At 57.8% G+C, this 7,040-nt stretch overlaps 1 long non-coding RNA gene across 1 annotated transcript; it reads left to right on the plus strand.

The window, feature by feature from the left end:
• Nucleotides 1-765: 765 nt before the first annotated feature.
• LOC128928875 (uncharacterized) lies at nucleotides 766-4,120 on the plus strand. The gene is made up of 2 exons (XR_008474600.2): nucleotides 766-873; nucleotides 1,716-4,120. It is a non-coding gene; the product is annotated as an uncharacterized LOC128928875 (long non-coding RNA).
• The last annotated feature ends 2,920 nt before the right edge of the window (nucleotides 4,121-7,040 follow it).

Consider the following 7,040-nt stretch of genomic DNA (forward strand, 5'->3'; position numbering starts at 1 on the left):
CACTGCAGGGACTTTGGGGAAAGGTTTTCTCACCCATCGAAGAGACTCACAGGAAAGACACCGTCCTCCCTAAGGGTGTGTGAACATGTGCAGGCAATGTCTGGAACCAAGGGCCACCTTGGGACGTACGGGATGGAAGCCGAGCAACAAAGGCTGGGAGAGCAGACAATGGAAGGACTGAGTCCCCGATGAAGCCCCCCAGGTGCTGAGATAACCCACCTGAACCGCTTCCCCTGAAGCAGGCCCTCCTCACCGCTGTGGTGCGGGGACAAGAGTCACCAGCTGCCTGCGTCATGAGGAGGAGGGGACTCCCGGGACAGGCTGTGGGCACGCTATGCACCCAGCAGGGTTTGTTTTCCTTCCTTGAAGTGGGGGTGGCGGTGGCAAGAGAATATGGGTCCCAGATGGTCCCCACCTCACCCCGGGCACACAGAGGGCTTCAATATTATTTGTAATGTTTCTATATTTTGCACTAAAAAAGGGAAAGAGTTGAAACAATCAGGACAGAATGCGGGTGATTGTCCTTCTGTGCGGCGGGCGCACAGCTGTGCACACTTTGTTCAGCCTGCTGTTCCAAAATGAAACAAAACGAAACACAGAGGCGCCCTCCCCCCGCCCGGCGCCTGGTCTGCAGGCCTGTGGGGCCGCGTGGTGCGCAGAGTGTCCCCTGCTCTGGGTTCAGGACAGGTCCCTGGCTCAGCCCAGCGCCCTCCCCATCCGTGTCCTTGCCAGAGCTGCCAGCTCACGCTCCTCCCTGCAGCCCTTGTGCTTGGAGCAGAGGAGCAGATGGCGGCTCTGAGGGCCACCTGGGTGCCCTAGACGCTTCTCCCTTCCCTGCACCATGGAGGGCCTGTGGCCTGCCAGTGGCTCCAGGTGAGGTTGTGGAGGCGGCTGGGGGCTGAGAGCTTGGGGAGGGGGGTCCTGGTCTCCGCAGGGTGGAGGGAACCTAGGGGAAGGGTCCCCAAACAGAAACCTTCGCTTCTCTCCCGAAAGCAGCTTTGCAGCCCCCGGCTCTGCATGTGCTGGGGAAGGGGGATGCTGTCGAGAAATCCAGTAACTAGGGGTCCATCTTGATGTTTCAACTTCAAGGGATGTCCCCAGCAGGGCCCCAAAGAGCAGGCGTCAGGCCCAACACATATGCAGTGGCAGGATGCCTCGGCCCACCTCCGCCCAGTGGATCCCCCATTCCAACCAGTGTCTGGGTCCCCCTCGAGCCTTGCTGCTTGTCTCCCTGCCACTGTCAGGGCCCAGGGAGTTCTCACCCCGCCTGGGTGCTAAGTCTACGAGGGGACTCAGCAGAGGGCAACTTCAAGCCAGCTCAGAGCAGAGGGGCTCGGGGCTGGGGGTGCGGGATGGGCTCTGCAGGGCAGGGGGCGGGTGGCTCAAAGTGTGGGTGCTAGGAGGTTTGAGGAGGGTAAGTGCGTGTACAAGGAAGAAAAGGAGCTGGGTTTGTCCTCCTGTGGATCTCAGAAAGTCTCAGTGACTTGGAAGAACCACCCTGCCTTCCAGCCTCAGATTCAGCCTTTTGTAAAATGGGCCTGTGATGGAGGACGCGGGTTGTTGAAAGGAGTGTGAGTGGCCCTGGTGCTTTTATTCAGTCAGTGCCGCAGTTCCTGCCTCCGGGCAGGTTGGTCACTGGCTCTGAGTACCAGGCATTAGAGAGGCCTTGCTGCTGGCTCTAGGCATTTGCTTGGTCTCTGTTTGGGCTTATCCAGGGCCTCATGGCCACTGGGCCACCCATGCGCTGAGCAGCTCACCACCCTTAAAGCTGGCCTCTGGTGTCCCGTGTGTACCATCGTCGTCCTGAACCACCTGCTCCAGCCTGTCAGGAGTGCTGGCATCGTGCTGGCTAAGTGCTGAATGCGTGAGGGCTATTTCACTGCTGTTTCAGAACGGAAAAACCGGCAGTTCTCACTCCCATCCTCCTTGCCGGCGTCTCTGGAAGCACGAATGTGTTAACCGTGTCAGGCAAAGTTGAGATTTCTAAGCTCCACAAGCCCCGGGCCGCCCAGCCTCCACCTCCCTCCCACGTGCCTCTCTCCCCCGCCACAGCTCTCCCAAGGTCTCCAGACTTTGCAAAGCAATCATCGTGGGCTGCGTCGCCGGGGGTTTTCTTCACACTGAAATTATCCAGAGAGAAGGCGAGAGCCCCTGCGTGTCCTCTGTGGGCGTGCTTGTCAAGCGGACACTGGCGGAGTGGGCCCGTGTGTGTGGAAAACGCCCACCTTTTTGCTGCCTCACCTTGCCTCTGCGGTCTGTGGTTATAACCGAGGCCGCTGCCTGCCTGGCCGGCCACTTGGTCATTCAAGGAGCCTCTGTGGTGTCCTCAGGGCATCACAATAGCCGAGCCAAGAGTGACTTTGCTGTTGCAATAAGCAGCAAGCCAGCTGAGGTTCCCAGCCTCTTCTTCGTCCACCCACTGGCCCCAGACTCGAAAGCCCTTGTTCTTCCTGTTCGTTCAGTGACTCTCGTATTTTACATTCCTGCTCTCGGGACTCAGGAAACCAGGGAGATGCCCTATTTGTCAGGACTCATCAGGTTGCAAAGAACAAAGGATACAACTCCTGGTGGCATCAACATAAAGGAAATGTATTGGCTTATGTAAAGCAAGAGTTCAGAACTTTCAGGTAAGGCTTGATCTAGCAGCTCAAAAGACTGTCACCACAGACCCAGCTGTATTCTATCTCTCTTCATCCTTGGATCCAAATGGTGCCCCCAGCATGCCCAGACGCTCCCCTTTTGCTAGTGAAATGTCTGCCCGGACTGCAAATTCATACCCTTAGGACTCCTCACCACTCCATTCTGGGGCAGAAAGGATCAATTTCGGTAACACTAAACAGTCCTGAAATTGCCTCTTTATTGGCTAAAAGTAGATCACATGCCCCTTCCCAACCAATCCCTGTAACCAGGGGCGGGAGGTGCCGATTGACTTAAGCCAATCATGGCCACGTTAGAGTGGAGTTAGAGTCAGTTGTGGAGAGCTGAGTCTCAGTTGGCTGGAGAAAGGAGAGGTGACCAACGAATGTCCACTAGTCACCTAGCCCAGGCAATACACTGTCACTTACTGGGCTCCTGTGACATACAGGATCTATCTGCTGTGCTCCCTTATGTGCACGGTCCCATTCAATCCTCACGACAGCCCTGAGAGAAGAGCACTCTGGGCTTCATCTTGCAGCAAGGAGGCTAAGCTCCCATAGGTGCAGCCAGGTCGCCACACAGCCACTCAGCCACCGCCCCACGACTCAAAGGAAGTTAAGGTTGCTGCCCAGGTCTGGTTTTCCATTTACAGCAGGGGCTTTGTGCACGTCCGGAGCTAAAAGCCAGCATGAATTAGATCCTCAGCGTTTCCTGAACTATGCCCCCTGCCCACCCTGGAGGGCACTGGGGACTTTGGGCTTCTCATGTGAGCACCTGCGTTGTTCTGCTGAGGGCTTCTCGGGCTGTGGTCCCGTACTTTGGCCTACAGGCACTGGGCAGGCTGGAAGTGCCAGAGGTAACAGCCCTGGAGCAAATCCTCAAGTAACAAGGGGCGGGAGTGGTGGACAAACACCCTAGCTTCCTTGCCCCGCAGCAGACCAGCTCCCAGGTGCATTCTGCCCCACTGCCTGGAGGGCGCTGGCAGGCTAAGCCCCGGTGTTAACCTGCTCACTGACACCCCCACCCTGTCTCACTTCCCCATTCCTGCACATGCGTCCTGGAACCGCCTCCCGCAGAAGCCACCGGTACCCAAATGCTTGTCTCAGGGTTGACTTTGAAGCTTCAAACTAAGACAGCAAGACGGCCTGGCCCTCCTGTGTCCAGGTAACCTCTGTGTGAGTGTTCCCTGTGCTGGCTCAGGATCTGGGGGCAGGGCCAGGGGAGGAAGAGAAGGCTCAGTCGTCCAGGTCTAGCTGAGGCCATAGGCCAACATACAGTACCTGATCTGGTGTTTGAAGGACACTTCCTTACACTACCTACCTGATGCCTAAATACTCCCTACAACTTTGCTGCCCGGTCATCCCACTCCACTTGCATGCCCCTAGAGATGGGGAACTCAGTACCCTTGTCCCAACCAGCTCCATCTATAGAATCCCCTGACTGCTTGAAATGTATCAGCTACTTAATAAATAATGCATGTTGAGCTAATGTCTAAACAAAACAATTATTTTGACATCAGATCTCCAAGTGCCTCCTCTTGGAGATAGCCAGAAACACACAGTCATACTGGGAACGAAGGGAAGGCTTGCATTCAGGGTGCCTTCCATAATCGAATCTAGTGGGCCAAACCCGGCCACCGTCTGCTTTTGTCCGTCCTGCAGACTAAGAATGGTTTCTACATTTTAAAATGGTTGGAAAAAAAGAAGAATATTTTGTGGCATGTAAAATTCTATAAAAGTGAAGACCCAGTGTCCACAAACCTAGTGCTCCTGGAGCCCAGCCAAGCCCCCTGGTTCCCATCCTGTCTGTGGTCACTCTGACATCCTGGTGGCAGAGCTGGGTGTTTGAGACAGAGGTAGCTTGGCTGATGGAGCCTAAGATATTTATGATCCGGCCCTGAAAAAGTGTGCTGGCCCCTGGTCTGACTCACCCTTGCCAGCAATGGGAACCCCCCTTTACCTTTGAGGAAACTGAGGCTCAGTTGGGTCAGAAACTTGGGCAAGGATGTGAGGGGCTCCTGAGCTTAGGATGGGAAGATGACCCCAGAGGCAGGAGAGCCGTCAGCCTGCGCTCAGACCCTCGGAGAGCCGGGTCCTCCCTCCCCTGTCCTCGCTGGTCCTGCTGGGTGCCTCCATGCTGCGCAGGGTGGGTGCAATCAGAGGCTCATTGATGCGCCGGCTTTCCACGTTGGAGAATCAGTGTTGCTTTCCCAAGCAGCTGGTGAAGGCTGAGAAGTGGGTCAAGTCCCGGGAAGGGCAGCCTGTTTTTAGCTTTCATTAGGGCTTCATTCATTAATTCCTTCCTTTAATATTCCTGAGCAGCTACTCAGTTCCAGCCCCTGCCATGAGGACTGAGAACACGGGCAGGGCGCTATGGAGTCGGGATGGGGCTCCCGAGCCTGAAGGCGCCCGCAGACTGGAGTGTGGGGGGTAATTATAGAAACAAACATAAAGTGGGCGGGTGATCAGCTGGAGAAGTAGCCCCCAGCACCCACGTTCAGTGAGGCAGACCAGTGGAAGGTGAGAAGGCCCCCTGACATCTGAGCAGGCCCGTATGCGGGATGCAGGGGGAGGGAAGGCTTGCCAGGCAGAAGGACCTGCGTGTGCAAAGGTGTGGAGGTGTGAGGGTGGCAGGGACGGCTTAGGCCAGCTGACGCCTGTGTGATGTTGGGGGCTGGGGCCATGCAGGGTGAGGAGGCAGCAGAGTGGGTGGACATGGGGACTTGGGGGGGGGAGGAAAGCAGGCCCCATGTGCGGTAGGGGAAAGGGCCCGGTGACGGCTTTGGGATGGGGTCCAGGGTCAGGCCTGCCACTTAGGAAGGTCACCTTGGACCTGCAATGCGGAGTTGGTCCTGAGCCAGGCACTAGGGACGGAAGGAACAGAGGGGACAAGGGTGAGAGAGGCTTGAGTAGAGTGGGTGAGCGGGAGCTGGGCAGCAGCAGGTTGCAGGCTGGGAGGCTCCTGGGGCCCCTTGGAGTGGTTCGATGGCCTCCGAACCCAAGCACTCCTGCTCTCTGCTCCCTCCCCAGGTAGGGGCAGAGGTGGTGCTGCTGGGGTCCTCCAAAGGTGCACCCCCAGCAGCCACCTGCCCGCAGCCTCCCCACCAGGTCCCTCCTCTGCCAGGACCCCTCATCCCAGCCCTGCCACCTTGGAGAGGCTCCCCTTCTGTGCTTTGTTTTCTGGCCCACAGTATCCATGCCTTCCTAAGACCCTGCCCCTGGGGACCTGGCAGGCTCATGGATCCCCATCTGATTCTAGATCAAGGCCGGATGCAGGTCCCATCAAAGGACAGCCTGGCATGGTCGTTGCCATAGCCTGCCCCGTGGCACCAGCTGGCGGAGGAGTGTGGGGTGCTTGGGGTGGGCCTTTGGACCTCTGGGGCTCTGGGCATCCACAGGGCATGTCCTTAAAGCCTCCCCAGAGCCCTGGGTGCGTCCGTGCCTTCTCTGCCCCGCAGTGCAGTCCATGCTGCTGTTTGCAGCCCTCCTGCCCTTGATTGTGATGAATGGTTGAGGTGTGTGTTCGCCCTGGAGGCTGGGCCCTGGGGTGCAGTTCCTATCCTCAGCCCCATGGACCACCCCTCCTGTGTGCCCAGAAGCTGGTAAAGGGGTTACCAGATAGCCAGGGCCGCATAAACTTGGGTGACAGGCATTTCTGGGTGATCAGCTGGGTAGAAAATGGGCCTCCTGGAGCCAGGCCGAGGAAACAACCACCCACTGGCTTTGGGTTCTGAACCAGCCCAGGGTGGGGCCCAGGGAGCAGGCGCATGGAGGGAGCGGGTGCGGGTAGGTAGAGCAGTGCAGGGGCCATGGTTAGTGGCCGAGGAGGGGCTGCTGAGGGGAGTAGGGGCCTGGTGGGGGTGGGTGCCACTGAGCTCTCAGATGACAAACAGTGCCAGTTCCTGCCACGCCTCAAAGCCCCTCCTCATAGCCCTGGGTCCCAGGTGGACTTTTCAGACCCCTCAGACTGTGCATGGTCCCCTCAGTTGCTGTGAGCCCCGGTTCCTGACACTGCGATGAGGGTCCTGTTGCACAGGGTAGTGGCCCTCAGCCGCCCACTGCGTCTCCCCTCGAACCGGCCGACCTTGCCCATCCCTTTCCACCAGGCTGTTGCTCTGGTTGTGGCTCAGTGCCTTGTTGCTGAGAAATCGCCCTTGTTCCAGCTGTAAACATGTGATTCAGCCTGAATCATCGTCACTGGCTGCCATGGGGGTAATAAGAGAGTGTGCGTCAGGGTTTCTAAGTGCTGCTGGGTGGGTGCACCTCAAGGTGGGGACACAGAAGCCTTGGGAAGGCCTGCTCCTGTCTACCTGGCCTCCTGGGGTAGCTGGGGTCCTCCTGGAGTGGGAAGGGCAACATGGAGCCCCTGCCTTCACTGCCAGTCTTGGTCAAAGCATCTGGTTT

This window comes from Callithrix jacchus, chromosome 8, assembly GCF_049354715.1.
Source record: "Callithrix jacchus isolate 240 chromosome 8, calJac240_pri, whole genome shotgun sequence".
NCBI lineage: Eukaryota > Metazoa > Chordata > Mammalia > Primates > Cebidae > Callithrix > Callithrix jacchus.